This window comes from Myotis nattereri (assembly GCF_964212035.1).
Source record: "Myotis nattereri genome assembly, chromosome: X".
NCBI lineage: Eukaryota > Metazoa > Chordata > Mammalia > Chiroptera > Vespertilionidae > Myotis > Myotis nattereri.
In genome coordinates this window covers 35,661,794-35,679,694 of record NC_138078.1, presented here as the reverse complement: position 1 = coordinate 35,679,694, position 17,901 = coordinate 35,661,794, and the positions used below count along the sequence as shown (strand labels likewise).

General features: G+C 40.6%; 1 pseudogene across 1 annotated transcript; it reads left to right on the top strand.

Annotated features, from left to right (window-relative positions):
* Nucleotides 1–2,601: 2,601 nt before the first annotated feature.
* Nucleotides 2,602–2,945, top strand: LOC308535967 (thymosin beta-4-like; annotated as a pseudogene). Its single transcript has one exon. The product of its transcript is annotated as a thymosin beta-4-like (transcript).
* Nucleotides 2,946–17,901: the final 14,956 nt, after the last annotated feature.

Genomic DNA, 17,901 nt, shown 5'->3' with positions numbered 1-17,901 from the left:
CTTTACTTTCTCTTTTCCAATTTGGATGTCTTTTATTTGTTCTTTTTGTCTGATTCCTGTGGCTAGGACTTCCAGAACAATCCTATATAATAAAACCCTAATATTCAAATTGACCAAACAGTGGAATGACTGGTGGCTAAGATGCGCACTGACCACCAGGGGGCAGACGCTCATTGCAGGAGCTGCCCCCTGGTGGTCAGTGCGCTTCCACAGGGGGAGCACTGCTCAGCCAGAAGCCAGGCTCATGGCTGGCAAGTGCAGCGGAGGTGGCGGGAACCTCTCCCGCCACCATGGCAGTGCTAAGGAACAGCAAACCGAGTGGTAAGGAACAGCAAGCCGAGTGGTAAGGAGCAGCAAGCAGGTAAGTGGTAAGTAACAAGGGGTCCTGGACTGTGAAAGGGATCCCAGACTGCGAGAGGGATGTCCAACTGCCAGGTTAGGCCTGATTCCCTCAGCAGTCGAATATCCCACAAGCAGTACCTGGACTGCAAGAGGGCACAGGCCGGGCTGAGGCCCCCCCACCCCACCGCGCATGTATTTCATGCACTGGGCCTCTAGTGTTGAATTAGAGTGGTGAAATCAGGCATCCCTGTCTTTATTCCTGTTCTTAGGTGAAATGGTTTTAGCTTTTACCCATTCAGTATGATACTGGTAGTAGGTTTGTCATATATGGCCTTTATAATGTTGAGTTATGATCCTTCTATTCCCACTTTGCTGAGAGTTTTTAAAAAAAGAGTGTTGGATTTAGTCAAATGCTTTTCTGCATCAATTGATAAAATCTTGTGATTTTTGTCTTCCAATTTATTTATGTGATGTATCATGTTTATTGATTTGACAATCTTGTACCAGCTTTGCATCCCCGGAATAAATCCTACTTAGTCCTGGTGTATGATCTTTTTAGTGTGTTGCTGGATCCAATTTGCTAATATTTTCTTGAGGATTTTTGCATCTATGTTCATTAGGGATAATGGCTTGTAATTATCTTTCTTTATAGTGTCTTTATCTGGTTTTGGAACTAGGCTAATGCTGGTCTCCAAAAACCAGCTTGAAAGTGTTACCTCCTCTTGGATTTTTTTTTTGGAATAGTTTGAGGAGGATAGCTCTTAATGGTTCTATGAAGATTTGGGAAAACTCCCCTCTGAAGCTGTCCAGAGGACAGCTTTGGTTTTTTGAGAGTCTTTTTATTACTGCTTCAATTTCATCATTTCTTATTGGCTTATTCAATTTTTTTGATTCTTCTTAATTCAATTTTGAAAAGTTGTATTTTTCTAGGAATATGTCCATTTCATCCAGGTTGTCCAGCTTGTTGGCATATTTAGTTGTTCATTTGTATTTTCTTACAATCCTTTGTATTTCTGTGATATCCATTGTTATTCCACCTATTTTGTTTCTAATTTTATTTATTTGGGTTCTCTCTCTTTGTTTCTTGATGAGTCTCGCTAAAGGTTCATCAATCTTTTTTACCTTTTTAAAGAACCAGCTCTTGGTTGCATTGACCTTTTGTTTGTTTATTGTTTGATTAGTCTATGTTGTTTATTTATTCTCTGAATAAATGTATTTATTCTCTGATCTTTATTATTTCCTTCCTTCTACTTACTCTGGGCTTTTCTTGTTGTTCTCTTTCTAGATATTTAATTTATAGGGCTAGATAGTTAATTTTTCTTATTTCTTGAGGTTGGTCTGTAGTGCTGTGAACCTCCCTCTTAAGACTGCTTGCACTGTGTCCCATAGGTTTTGGGTTGTTTTGTGTTCATTTTTATTTGTTTCCAAGATGTTTTTATTTCTTCCTTGATTTCACTGGTAACCCATACATTGCTTAATAACATGTTATGTAGACTCCTTGTGTCTGAATGTTTTGGAGTGTTTTTATAGTAGTTGATCTCTAGTTTTATGTCATTGTGATCAGAGAAAATGCTTGATATGATTTCAATCCTGTTGAATTTTTAGAGACTTAGTTTGTGTCCTATCATGTCATCTGTCTTTGAGAATGTCCCCTGTATACTTGAGAAGAATCTATATTCTGTAGCTTTGAAGTGAAATACCCCGTATATGTCTATTTAATTGATTTGATCTAGTGCAGTGGTTCTCAACCTTCTGGCCCTTTAAATACAGTTCCTCATGTTGTGACCCAACCATAAAATTATTTTCGTTGCTACTTCATAACTGTAATTTTGCTACTGTTATGAATCGTAATGTAAATATCTGATATGCAGGGTGGTTTTAGGCGACCCCTGTGAAAGGGTCATTCGACCGCCAAAGGGGTCGCGGCCCACAGGTTGAGAACCGCTGATCTAGTGTGTCATTTAGGGTTGTTGTTTACTTGCTGATTTTTTTGTCTAGAAGATCTATCCAGTGAAGTCAGTGGTGTGTTAAAGTCCCCCACTATTATTGTATTGCTATTGATCTCTCCTTCTAAGTCCTCCAGGTGATTTTCCTATATATTTGGGTGCTACTGTTGTATGTATATATGTTTACCAGGATTATAGCTTCTTGTTGGATCAATCCTTTTTGGTATTAAGAAGATGACTTCAGACTCGGCGGCTGTCCCTGAGCAGCTCAACTTCTCTCTTTCACGCACCTTACTCGGCGTCCTCTGCAACCATGTCTGACAAACCCGATATGGCTGAGATTGAGAAATTCGATAAGTAGAAATTGAAGAAGACAGAAACGCAAGAGAAAAATCCACTGCCTTCAAAAGAAACGATTGAACAGGAGAAGCAAGCAGGCGAATCCTAATGAGGCACGCGCCGCCAATAAGCACTCTACATTCCACAAGCATTGCCTTCTTATTTTACTTCTTTTAGCTGTTTAACTTTGTAAGATGCAAAGAGGTTGGATCAGTTTAAGTGACTGTGCTGCCCCTTTTCACATCAGAACTACTGACAATGAAGGCCGCACCTGCCGCTCCCATCTGCCTGGCTGGCTGGCTGGGAAGGGGGACAACTTGCATGTTGAGGAAGGGACGAGCTGAGTGGGACGAGGGTGAAATGTAGAGTTAAAACCAAGCTGGTCCAAGGGGTCCTGAGGGCTGTAAAATGCAGTTTAATCAGAGTGCCATTTTTTTTTTGTTCAAATGATTTTAATTATTGGAATGCACAATTTTTTTAATATGCAAATAAAACGTTTTAAAACCTGGAAAAAAAAAAAAGAAGATGACCACTGTGTCTTATTATGGCCTTCATTTTGAAGCCTATTTTGCCAAATATGAGTATTGCAACCCAACTTTTTTTTCTTTTCGATTTGCATGAAAAATTTTCCCCTATCCCGTGTGAGTCTTTTCTTCTAATATGGGTTTCTTGTAGACAGCATATATTGATATGGGTTATGTTTCTTTATGCACTGAGCTACCATATGTCTTTTGATGATAGCCATTCTGGTAGGTGTGAGGTGATATATCTCACTGTGGTTTTAATTTCCATTTTTTTCTGATGATTAATGCCATTGAGCATCTTTTCATATGTCTATTGGCCATCTGTATGTCCTCTTTGGAGAAATGTCTTCAGGATCTTTGGCTATTTTTTAATTGGATTGGTTTGTGGGGGGGGGGTTCTTTTTTTTTTGGTATTGAGTTGTATAAATTCTTTATACATTTTGTATATTAACCCCTTATAAGACATATCATTGGTGAATATGTTCTGCTGTTTAGTGGGTTGTCTTTTCATTTTGTTGATGGTTGCCTTAGAGTATTTTATAATATATATCACTGAGTAAAATAAAATTAATTTAAAACTTTTATGAATGGTATATACCATTAATACATTAAAATATTTATTTAACATTTACATAGTACTTTCTAAATACAGATCATTTTTCCAAGTCCTAGGAATGTTTAGGTAAAAATTAAAACAATGCTAAGTGAAATAAGCCAGTGGGTGAAAGACAAATACCATACGATCTCCCTTATGTGTGGAATCTATCGAACAAAATAAATTGATGAACAAAATAGAGAGGCATGGATACATAGAACAGACTGATGGCTGTCAGAGGGTTGCAGAGAGAGGTGACTGGATGAAAGAAGGAGAAGAGATTAGCCAAAGAATATATATGCATAGCCCATAGACATATACAACAGAATAACTATGGCCAGAGGGAAGGGGGAGCAAGGATGGGGGAAAGTAGGGGGACAAAGGGGGCAAATTGACATGTGTAATAGTGTAAAAAATAATAAAATTTTAAAAATGCAATAAAATTAAAAATTAGAAGATTTTAAAAAAACAAAAAAAAACATCACTGGCTCTCTCAGCTGTTCACTTGTGGTTTGGACTACTTTATTAAGATAAATTACTATTTTCTGAGAGAAACATCCAAACTCAGATGTGTTAGTAGCCCTATAAACTTGCCTTAAAAACATTTTGGACTACTTAATTTCAAATTTCCATTCTAACACTTATTATTTGGAACCAGGAACAAGTTTCTCAACTTCTTTATACATAAAATGTGCTAATAATAAAGAAATTCATATATCACAGGATTGATTTTAGAATTATATAAAATAATGAATGAACTGGACATATGTGAAATTCTATTAATTTGAAAATTCATTGTGACAATAAGCATTTGATTAGAATTAAACACTTTCTTTCACTTAATACCCATTCTTTTAGACATTTCTATGTACCCTTTTCCCCTATTTGTCTGTTACTATCAGAAATATAGTTAAAGTACGTTATTAATGACAACTGAGTTTATAAGGAACCTGATTAGGCAAACAAGTAAAAATATTCTATACTATGTTATCAATTGCATTATTCCCAGCTATTTGTTTTACAATGCTACTGAATGACTATATTATGTTTAGTGAAAAGAACTTTAAAACTTCTATTAGCCAGCCAGAATTGCTCAGTGGTTTACCTTCGACCCATGAAGCAAGAGGTCACTGTTTTGATCCCCTGTCAAGACACATGCCTGGGTTGTGGGCTTGATCCCCAATGGGGGGCGTGCAGGAGGAAACCCGTCAATGCTTCTCTCTCATCATTGATGTTTCTATCTCTCTTTCCCTCTCCCTTCCTCTCTCTCTAAAAATCAATAAAAAAACATATTTAAAAACTTCTACTAGATAGGTAATTTTGGGAATACTAAATTACCTGAATTTCTCAGTTTCTTCTAATGTAAAATTGTAACAATGACATCTACTTTGTAAGATTAGAAGGAATAATTCATTTGATAAATAGCTTTAAGGTGGTACTATGTGCAAGATATATTGTTGGACCCTTGATATATAAAACATGTGGTATCACTGCCCTCACAGGGCTTATTTTCTGCAGAAGAAAGGGACATTAAACAAATCAACACAGAATGAAGTACAAATATAAATTGAATTAAGTGAATATGAAAAAAAAGGAGTTGTGTGATGAGAGTGAAAGCTGGGATAACTACTTTCTATGGGAGCATAAGACATTATTTTGGAATAAATGATGTTTAAGTTTAAACCAGAAATATGAATAGTGATTTAATTTTTAAATAGTTTAAGTTTATAACAGGAGCAGGAAATGTTATTTGTGAACACTTGAGCAGAAAATAAATTGGTTAAAGTAGACTTAGTTAAGATTGAAAATGAAATTAGAAATATAATCAAATATAAAATAATGAATGAGCTGAACATATGTAAAATTCTATTATTTTGAAAATTCATTGTGTTTTAGGGTTTAAAATTCATAGGGTTTTATAGGCCATATTAAGGACTTCGCATGAGACAATTATGTGTTTAAATAAGAGATAGGCATGGCTAAATGTTTATGTTAAAAATGTTTCCTTGTTTTCTGTTGGGTAAAAAATAGATTAATAGAGGAAATAGTTAAGAAGTTAGATGATTTATCAGACTTCCCACAGCTCAGGAAATAGTAAATGATAACTTTTTCAATTAATTGATGGTCAAGGCAACGGAGAATGGATGGCTTATATAGATGTAGCTATGGAATGGATATAGGTAGAATCAAGATTAACTCCTGGTTGGTGAGATACAGGAAGTTTGAAATATAAAGATATCAAAGATGGATTCCAGATTTGAGATCTGAACAAATGTGTAAATATAGGTTGGTGCCATATTTAAAAAGTTCAATGATGAGGAAGAAAGATTTGTAAGGAGAATATAAACTAGTTCAGATAGTTCCCATCATAACATGAACTCAATAAATAGTAGCTATTTTTATTTTAATTCACTAAATAAATCATTGTACAAATATTTCTTTATCTCCATTTCATGAAAGACATTTTGGCAAACTCTGGGTATATAAAATTAAAAATGCTAACAGGTTTACTGCATTCATATAGCTTATAATTTAATGCCATGCTTAAAATAGTGCATTTCCTTTTCCTCTTATTGACAATAACTGTAATAACTTACATTAGTGAGGTACTTTACAGTTACAGAGCATATTAATATGTCCCTTAAAAATTATGAGTTTAAATACCCTCATTGATTGAAATTGACTAATTGAAAAATTAATATTTTCTATTTTTTCCTACCACTTGTTCATAGCAAATGGTGAGTAAAACGATGTAACTTTTAACAGCAATCAGTTTAACAGCAATGTTGTATACTTCCTGATAGTAATATACATCTTGGTAATAGTCCCAAAATCTTTCTAGTGTAGATGTTTCAGTCATAGTGCACCTGTTTGTAAAAGAAAATATATCTGTAAACTAAGACAGACTCTTCTGCAAAATTATCTCTGAGTCTTCAGGATCAAATGATACATATATCCTAATCATTTCAAATACAAGTCTAATTAGCAAAAATCACATTTCTGTATACTAACAATAAACATGAAAACTGAAATTGAAAACACAGTATCATTTATAATTGCTTCAAAATTTAAATGCTTAGGTATCTATACCAATAATAGACAAATATGTAAATTGACCGTACCTCTGTGATGCCCCCACAGCCCATCAGGAGGAAATATGCAAATTAGTGGGACAAAGATGGCGGCAGCCATGGAGCCAGCCGGAGCGGCCGCTGAAAGAGGGTCCTGTGGGCGACGGGCATGAAGGCAGCCTGAGCACACTGGAGGCTTGGGTCACCCAGGCCGTCCGTTGAGGGAGGGGCCTGTAAACAGCCATCAGCCCCTTACCCAGGCTGGCCATGCCCCCATGGGGTGAGGATCCCCCCTGGGGGCATGGCCAGCCTGAAAACAACCATAAGCCCCTCACCCAGGCTGGCCAGTGCCCCCAGCAGGGACCCCACCCTGAAGGGGGTGTGGCTGGCCTGCAAACTGCCCCAGCTCCTCACCCAGGCTGACACCATCCCCAGTCAGGACCTCCACCCCAATGGGGTCATGGCTGGCCTGCAAACCACAACAGGCCCCTCGCCCAGGCTGCCCCACCCCCTAAGGGAACCCCCATTCTAATCCGGGACACTCTTCAGGGCAAACCAGCCAGCCCCAACCCATACACCAGGCCTCTATCTATACTAATAAAAGGGTAATATGCTAATTAGACTGGAAGACCTTCCAGGAGACCTTCCAGACGTTCCTCTGGACTAAGCCATGGTGGCGGGGCCAAGGTAGAGGCAGTTAGGGGCAAAGAAGGGAGGACAATTGTGGGTGATCAGGCCGGTGGGGGGGTGTTAGGGGTGATCAGGCTGGTAGGAGGGGCAGCTGGGAGTGAGCAGACTGGCAGGGGGGCAGTTGAGGGTGAGTGGGATGGCGGGGAGAGAAGGTGGGGGTGAGCAGGTTGGCAGCAGGGGAAGTAGGGGGCAAACAAGCTGGCAGGGGGGGGCAGTTGGGAGTAATCAGGCCAGCATGCTGAGTGGTTAGGGGCAGTCAGGCAGGCAAGCAGGTGAGCAGTTAGGAGGCAGCAGTCCCAGATTACAAGAGGGATGTCTGACTGCTGGTTTGGGCCTAAACCAGCAATGGAACATCCCTCGAGAGGTCCCAGATTGGAGAGGGTGCAGGCCGGGCTGAGGGACACCTCCCTGTGCATGAATTTCATGCACTGGGCCACCAGTATATTTTATAAAACAAGCACAGGATCTATAAGTTAAAAATTATAAAAACTGTGGACACAAATAGAAAACTAAATGAAAGACATGCCATGTTCATAGATTGGATGATGTAATATGGCAAACCTGTAAAATCTAATATATCTATAGGTCTAATGCATTTTTTAATCAAAACCCCAGAAAAGATCTTTGTAGACATAGACAAGCTTCTTATAATTAACTAGAGTCCTGGTGCACAACAATTTGTGCACTCAGCAAGGTCCCTCACCCCGGCCTGTGCCCTCTCACAGTCTGGGACCCCTCGGGGGATGTCCACTTGCCAGTGGGAAGATTGGGCCTAAGCTGGCAGTCAGACATCCCTCTGGCAGCCCGGGAGCCCTTGGGAGATGTCCACTTGCCAGCGGAAAGCAGGCCTAGCTGCAGTTGGACACCCTTAGCGCTGCTGAGGAGGCACGAGAGGCTCCCACCACCACCGCTGTACTGGCAGGCATCAGCCTAGCTTGTGGCTGAGCAGAGCTCCCCCTGTGGGAACACACTGACCACCAAGGAACAGCTCCTACATTGAGTGTCTGCCCCCTGGTGGTCAGTGTGTGTCATAGTGACCAGTGATTCCCAGTCACTCTGCTGTTAGGGTCAATTTGCATATTACCCTTTTATTATATAGGATAGAGGCCCGGTGCATGGTGGGGGCTGGCTGGTTTGCCCTGAAGGGTGTCCCAGATCAGGGTGGGGGTCCCACTGGGGTGCCTGGCCAGCCTAGGTGAGGGGCTGAGGGCCGTTTTCAGACTAGTCACACCCCCTTCAGGGTGGGAGTCCCTGTTGGTGTGCCTGGCCAGCCTTTGTGAGGGGCTAATGGCTGTTTGCAGACTGGCCAAGCCCCTCAACGGGGACCCTCACCCCATGAGGGTGTGGCCAGCCTGGGTGAGGGGCTGATGGCTATTTGCAGGCTGGCCACAGGCCCCAGCCACCCAAGCTCCCAGTGGAGGCTGGCTGGAAGCAGGTATCTGGGATTTATTTAAATTCTATAATTGAAACTTTGTTGCCTTTTGTGGAGGCCACAGCAGCCCAGGGCACGCGGGAAGCTTGGTTTCCTCCATCGCCGGGGCAACCAAGCCTCCTGCTTGCTCCAGCTCTGTGGCTTCCGGCCATCATCTTGATTGGGTTAATTTGCATATAGTTGCTCTGATTGGCTGGTGGGGGTGACTTGGGTGTAACGAAGGTATAGTCAATTAGCATATTTGTCTTTTATTAGTGTAGATACTGGAACTGGCAAGCAGGAATTCTTCCTGGGGTCGTGTCTCACAGAATTGAAGAATGAAGCCTCAGACCAGAGAAGTTCAAACTTGGCAGGAATGTATTGCAAGCAAACACAGACCTCCCAATCAGAGAAGAGATCCAAATGTGTTGCTTCCTGAACACTCTGCTCTTTTCTTTATATCTGCTAAAGGCCTACTTTGTCTATCTGTGCCGCTCTCTGATTGGTAACTGGCCTTTTTGCAACATTTTATTTTGTGCTTGCAAGAAAAACATCCTTGTCTCAGAACATCCTGTTTTTCTGCAAAACATTTTGTGGTTTCAGCTAGCTCCACAATTACTCCTTCTTCCACCCCTTATTCTGTCTGCCTAATCCTGCTTCTAACTCTGCTCATGCTCATAATCTATAATAATAGAAGCATAATATGCTAATTAGACTGGACAGCCAAACAACCTTCCGGACGTCATTCTGGACGTCCTTCCAGATGAAGCCTGGGTGTCAGGGGCCAAGGCAGAGGTGGTTAGGGGTGATCAAGCAGGCAGGCGAGCAATTAGGGGTGATCAGGCAGGCAGGCAGGCAGTGTGGTTAGGGGCGATCATGAAGGTAGGCGAGCAGATAGGGCATCAGGCAGGCAGAATGGTTAAGGTCATAAGGCAGGCGAGTGGTTAAGGACAATGAGGTAGGCAGGCAGGGTGGTTGGGGCAATCAGGAAGGCAGGCGAGTGGTTAGGGGTGATGAGGCAGGCAGGCAGAGTGGTTAGGGGCAATCAGGCAGGTAGGCAGGTAAATGGTTAGGAGCCAGTGGTCCTGGATTATGAGAGGAATGTCTGGCTGCAGGTTTAGGTCCGATCCCACAGGGATTCCTGTGGAATCGGGCCTAAACTGGCTGTCAGACATCTCCCAAGGGGTCCCAGATTGCAAGAGGGTGCAGGCCAGGCTGAGCGACCCTCCCCCCCCACCCATGCACAAATTTTGTGCACTGGGCCTCTAGTGTTTATTAGTGCATAAAATGTCAAAGGCCATAGAATACATAAATCAATTATCAAAAAGAATAATAAAACGGTACAAATCACCTCTATCTGTTAGTAAGGCCTTCTATATAGATATACCAATCAAAAGTATGTAATACTGAAGAAGGATAGATACATAGATCAATATAACAGAGTAAAGAAAACAAAAGTAATAAACACAAATATGCCAAACTGATATTTGAAAAATATATAAAACCAGTTTAATGGAGAAGGGATAACCTTTATTTAACAAATGGTGCTAGAATAATTTGATATCCACAGGGAGGGAAATAAAACACAAACTAAACCTTTCACCATACACAAAATCTATCTCAAAATGCAATAAGAAATAAAATGTAAAAAACAAAAAAAAACAGCCCTAGCCAGTTTGGCTCAATTGCTAGAGCATTGGCCTGGGGACTGAAGGGTTCCGGGTTCTATTCCAGTCAAGGGCACATGCCTGAGTTGTGGGCTCAGTCTCCAGTGGGTGTATGCAGGAGGCAGTTGATCAATGCTTCTCTCTCATCTTTGATGTTATTATCTCTCTCTCCCTCTCCCTTTCTCTCTGTAATCAATACAAATTAAAATTAAAAATAAAAAAAAACCCACACAGTTCCATTTTTTTTTATATTTTAGGAGACTCCACACTGATTTCCATAGTGTCTGTACCAGTCTGAATTCCCACTAGCAGTGTATTAGGGTTCCTTTTTCTCCACATCCTCACCAGACCTTGATTTGTTTACTTATTGATGGCAGCCATTATGACAAGTGTGAGGCAGTACCTCATTGTCATTTTAATTTGTATCTCTCCAATGATTAGTGACATTGAACATTTTTCTATATTTCTCTTGGCCATCTCTTTGTCAGCTTTGGAGAAGTATCCATTTAGGTTTTCTGCCCATTCTTTTATTGGGTTGTTTGTTTTCCTTTTGCTGATTTGTATGAGTACTTTATATATTTTGGATATTAACCCCTTATCAGATGTATCATTGGCAAATATATTCTCCCATACAATGGGTTCCCTTTTCATTTTGATGCTGTTTTATTTTTATGTGCAGAAGCCTTTTATTTTGATACTACAGTCTCAGTGCACGAATTCGTGCACCAGTGGGGTCCCTCTACCTGGCCTGTGGGATCGGGCCAAAACTGGCTCTGTGATATCCCCTGAGGGGTCCTGGATTGTGAGAGGGCACAGTCCAGAACCCCACTGGTGCATGACTGGAGCCTGGGAAGGACACAGGCGGTTGGACAGCCGGGGAAGTACCGCGGGAGGGCTCCAGGCCATATCCGTTCTGATTGGCCAGAACCCAGGAGCAAGCTAACCTACAGGTTAGAGAATCTGCCCCCTGGTGGTCAGTGCACATCATAGCAAGTATTTGAGCAGCCTTAGAATATCATTAGCATATTACGCTTTGATTGAGCAGTCGACCAGACGACCAGACACTTAGCATATTAGGCTTTTATTATATAGGGTAGTCCAATTTGTTTATTTTTTCCTTTGTTTCTCTTGCTCTAGGTATTGTATCAGTGAAATTTTGCTACATAAGATGTTTGATATTTTGTTGACCATGTTTTCTTCGAGATGGAACTGCCATTTGAGCCAGTGATCCCTCTTCTAGGAATATATCCTAAGAAGCCTGAAACACCAATCAGAAAGAACATATGTACCTCTATATTCATAGCAACACTATTTACAATAGCTGAGATCTGGAAACAGCCCAAGTGACCATCAGTAGAAGAGTGGATAAAAAAGCTGTGGTACATTTATACCATGGCATACTATGCAGCAATAAAAAAGAAGGATCTCTTATTACCCACTGAGAGAGCATGGAGGGACCTGGAGAGTATTATGCTAAGCAAAATAAGCCAATCAGTGAAAGACAAGTATCACATGATCTCACCCATATGTGGAATCTAATGAACAAAATAAACTGATGAACAAAATAGATACAGAGACATAGAACCATGGAACAGATTGTTGAATCTCAAAGGGAAGGAGGGGATGGGGGGGTTGGTGGGTGGGAAGAGATCAACCAAAGAACTTGTATGTATATATATGCATAACCCATGAACACAGACAATATTGTGGTGAAGGCCTGGGGCAGGGTGTGGGGATGGGCTTGATGGGGTCAATGGGGGAAAAAAGGGGGCATATGTAACACTTTCAACAATAAAGATAAAAGCAACACAAACATTAAAACTTTTAGAAATAAAGCATAAGAGAACATTGGGCAGTCTAACACAACTGGGGATTCTTAATCTTGATACCAAAATATAACCCATAAAAAATCTATAAATTTGAGTTTACTAAATTTAAAAAGTTTTGCTTTATAGAAGGCCTTCTGTAAAAGGAAAAAGGGCAGCCTAGAAAGTGGGGGAAAATACTATCAAACCACATATTCAACTTATTGGAATATAGAATATATAAAGAACTCTTAATACTTAGTAAGTCAAAGAAATAAAAATTCCAATTACAAAATGTAAAAAAGGCCTGAAGAGATAGTTCACTAAAGTGGATATACAAATGACAAATAAACACATGAAAATATATTAAATTTCATTATCTTTTTCAGTTTGCTAAGACTGTCAAAACAAAGTACCATAGATTGGGTGGCTTAAACAAGATAAACTTAGATCCTCACAATTCACTATAAGTCTGAGATAAAGGTGTTGGCAGGATTGGTTTCTTCTGAGGCCTCTTGTTGGCTTGCTGACATGGTCTTTCATCTGTGTATGCCTGCATCTGTATTCCCTCCTTTTATGAGGACACCAGCCATATCAGATTCCTGCCCAATCATATAATCTCATTTTGCCAATTTAAAGGCCCTATCTCTAAATGCAATTAAATTCTGTGGTATTGATGAATAGTTCTTCAACAAATAAATTTTAACTATCCGAGTAGTTAAAATTAAAAATTTAACAAAAACAAATGCTGGAATAGATGAAAAAACCTTGTTTAATCATATATTTCTGATGGCAATGTAAAATGCTACAGTCATTCCGAAAAAAAGTGGTTTGCAGCTTTATTTAAAAATTAAACATTCAAAATCATGGATAGACCTAAGATGATTATTCTAAGTGATATAAGCCAGTCAGAGAAAGACAAATACCATATAATTGCACTTATATGTTGAATCTAATGAACAAAATAAACTAAGGAACAAAATAGAAACAGAGGCATGGATACATGAAATAGACTGACAGATGTCAGAGTGGAGGGGTGTTGGGGGACTGGATGAAAAAAAGTGGAAGTATTAAGAAGATATATATATATATATATATATATATATATATATATATATATATATATACACTGTGGTGATAGCCAGAGGGAAAAGAGGGTGGGGGGTAGGTATATGTGAGCAATGGGTAGGGGGAATGGGTACAGAAAGATAATTTACTTATGGGGCAGGAGACAAAATTCAACTCACATTAGCCATTAGAAAAAAATGTGAACTGGAACTAAAATGGTATATCACTACACATGAAGGGACAATTGGTGCACAATGCAGTGTGCAGATGATGTTTTACTGATTTTTAAACAAAATGTGTATGCTTTTGCAAACCATTGTCACCCAAATAAATTTAATAACAAATTCTATATAATAAGAGGGGGAAATACTAATTAGCCCAGATATGCTAATTAGTCACGACCGGTATACAAATTGATCATCACTCCACACACAAGATGGCCACCCCCATGTGGTCAAAGATGGCTGCCACAACATGACCTGTAGGAGAGGGCAGTTGTGGGCGATCAGGCCTGCAGGGGAGGTCAGTTGAGGGGGACCAGGCCTGCAGGGGAGGAGAGTTGGGAGGACCAGGCTTGCAAGGGGGGGCAGTTGGGGGGAAAGAGGCCTGCAAGGGGGGGCAGTTGGGGGGACTTTTCCTGCAGGGGAGGGAAGTTGGGGGTGACTCAGGCTTGCATGGGAGGGCAGTTGGGGGGATCAGGCCTGCAGGGGAGGGAAGTTGGGGGGATCAGGCCTGCAGGGGAGGGCAGTTGAGGGGATCAGGCCTGCAGGGAGGGCAGTTGGGAGAGATCAGGACTTCAGGGGAGGGCAGTTGGGGGGATTAGGCCTGCAGGGGAGGGCATTTGGGGGGATCAGGCTTGAATGGGAGGGCAGTTGGGAGGGATCAGGCCTGCAGGGAGGGCAGTTATGGGGATCAGGCCTGCAGGTGAGGGTAGTTGGGGAGATCAGGCCTGCAGGGAAGGGCAGTTGGGGGGACTTATCCTGCAGGGGAGGGAAGTTGGGGGTGACCCAGGCTTGCATGGGAGGGCAGTTGAAGGAGACCAGGCCTTCAGGGGAGGGCAGCTGGGGGGACCAAGCCTGCAGGGGAGGGCAGTTGGGGGTGACCAGGCCTGCAGGGGAGGGCAGTTGGGGTTGACCAGGCTTGCAGGGGAGGGCAGTTGGGGGGGACCAGGCCTGCAGGGGAGGGCAGTTGAGGCCAATCGAGCCAGCAGGAGAGCAGTTAGACATCGATCAGTCTGGCAGGGGAGGGCAGTTGGGGGTTATCAGGCCGGCAGGGGAGCAGTTAGGCATCAATCAGGCTGGCAGGGGAGTGGTTAGGGGGTGATCAGGCTGGCAGCCAGAAGTGGTTAGGGGCAATCAGGTAGGCAGGCAGGCGAGCAGTTGGGAACCAGCAGTCCCAGATTGTGAGAGGGATGTCCGACTGCCTGTTTAGGCCCTATCCCACTGGGCAGTCGGACATCCCTCGAGGGGTCCCAGATTAGAGAGAGTGCAGGCTGGGCTGAGGGACACACACACACACACACACACACACACACACACACACACCCTTGTGCATGAATTTCGTGCACCAGGCCTCTAGTAAATAAATAATAAAAGAAAATGTTTATGACAGCATTATTACTAAGATTTACAAAAGTAGATACAACTACCTTAAACATCAAATGATTAATTAATAAATAAGGTATGTTATACAGTGTAATATCATTTAGCCATAAAAAGGAATGGATACTGATTCATGCTACAACATGGATGAGTATTAAAAATGATGTGGTAAAGGATTTTTTTGAGGGTAATGAATATATCTGGAATTAGACAATTATGATGTTTGTTCAACATTGTGAATATTCTAAACCCACTGAATTGCCCACTCAAAATATGATTTTCTGCCCTGGCTGGTTTGGCTCAGCGGATAGAGTATTGGCCTGTGGACTGAAGGGTCCTGGGTTTAATTCTGGCCAAGGGCATGTGCCTTGGTTGCGGTCACATCCCTAGTAGGAGGTGTACAGGAGGCAGCTGATCGATGTTTCTCTCTCATCGATGTTTCTAACTCTCTATCCCTCTCCCTTCCTCTCTGTAAAAAAAGTCAGTCAATAAAATATATTTAAAAAATATAATTTTCTTATGTGCTAATTATGTCTCAGTAAAAATGATAAGTAACATATATAAGTGGAAATGCGGTGAATGTTCTCAATATAAATCCATAAGTAGAACTGAAAACTGCTTTTAATTCTATGTGAATTGTAATAGTTTTGTTTGGTTTAAAATTCCAGGCTAAAGCATACATGTGGAATTTTATAGAACCATATTAGAAACAACTTGGCAATAAAAAATGTTGTGCTCTAGAAAACTATCATACAATATGGTGTCATCTTAATTAAGAAATTGCCATCAGTGTGGTTTGTAGATTTTGAAAAGTTTATAAAATAAAATGGGGGGAAATAATATTTCTAAATTAATAAATATTTTAATAAATTTTTAACATTAATGATAAATGAAGAGATAAAAGAAGGAGTAATGTCAGCCAAATGGTGAGTAAAGAAGCTCCAAATACTTCTCATCTCATAGAAAAATAAAATAACAAGCAGAAGCCAGCTAAAGTAATTTTATAGAAGTACTGGAAAATGGTGAAAAATCTACAGAAATGAAGTAAACACTCAATAGAGAAATAAGCACATTAGAAAACTATATTATACAAGGCCTGTGGCCATTACGACCTAATGCGGAATGACCAAACAACCGGTTACCAAGAAGTGCTGGAGCACCTCTTGGTCCCTCCCCTCTGGCCCATGAGCCACTCGTGGCTGCGGGGTGGGGCTCATGGCTCACGCAGAATGGCAGGACTCGCACAGGGCTGGTGGGTCTTGTGTGGGGCTCAGGGCTCATGCAGGGCAGGTCTGGGTCTCACGCGATTTCGCACGCTGGGTCTTCAGTAATAATAATAAAAAAAACTTGCATGGTGGTTTTACATGCCAAAGAAAAGATCTTACTTTTAATGCTGCACCCTGTCTTGAGGCTGCCCAAAGAATGATCTTTGTGTCACATATTTGGAGCTCAGGTTCCAAAGTAGAGAGCATGTGAAAGAAAGCTGCAGGGCTCTACAGACCCAAAGATATAAGTAATATCAGATTAAAGGTGGAGACACACAATAAACCACTTAAGGCTCCAAGGAGAACCTGGGGTAAAACTCTTTACGAAATTAGTGGAGTGAAAGCCAAGGGAAGGGTAGGCAGAGTTGGGTGCAGGTGGACAAAGGGGGGAAACACTTGCAATAATGTCAGCATTAAAATGTTTTTAAAGGATATGCAAATTTACTCATGTATATTGGGGAATTTTATAAACTAAATATAGGTCTAGGCAAAGCATGTGATCAGAAAAACAAAACAATAAATGAGAAAACTTTTAAGCTTTCACTTCAGGCTGATTCCAAAACCAAGAGTACACTCAATGAACTAGACAAAAATTGTGCCAACATAGAGATGGTCTGCAAAGTGAGACTTTATTATTTTTAATGTCATATTTTCGACAAAAAACGACAACCCAATATAATAAGCCATATGAAAAAAGAGGAAAACATGGCTCAATAAAGGAAAAACAAAAAGGAAATTGGCAGAATCCATCCCTGAATAAAGAATTAGACAAAGACTCAAAATGTCTTATATATGTTTAAAAACTAAAAAATACAAATATGTGAGCAAAAAAATAAAGGAATTAGAAACATGACAAATGAATAAATAAAAGTATAAATATATAAAAATTATGATAAAAACAACCATAAATTATGGAGTTGGAAAATATAATTATTTTTTCTAATTACTACAGATATTAAACAGTAGTTTTAAGAAGAATGAGGGGGGGCGGAATCAGCAAACGCTAAGATAAGACATTTGAAATTATTGAGTCTGAGTAGAAAAGGAAAAAAAAGTGAAAAGAGCTAAAGGGACTTGTGAAACACAATTAAATAATATATGCATTATGGGAGTCCCATAAGTAAAAGAGAAAGAGAAAGGAGTAGAACTTTTATTTTAAGAAACAATGGCTGAAAACTTCCCATATTATATGGAAAACATTAACCCAAAAAGACAAATCCAAAAAACTCAACAAACTTCAAGTATAATAAACTTATTAATTCCCACATTGAAAAACATTTAAATCTTATTATCAAAAGACAAATTCAGACTAAGGAAGAATTCTAAAAGCAGAAGTGGAGGAGGATAAATAAGGGATAAATGGTGATAGAAAGAGACTTGACTTGGGGTGGTGAACACAAAATACAATACACAAATGATGTATTATAGAATTGTATACCTGAAACCTATGTAACTTTATTAACCAGTGTCACCACAATACAATGCCCAGCATGACTCACCTAAACATTCTCCCACCCTGCAGCTATCCCCCTGTGCATATTCCCAATGGTGGCATGAGCAGACTTTGACAAAATACT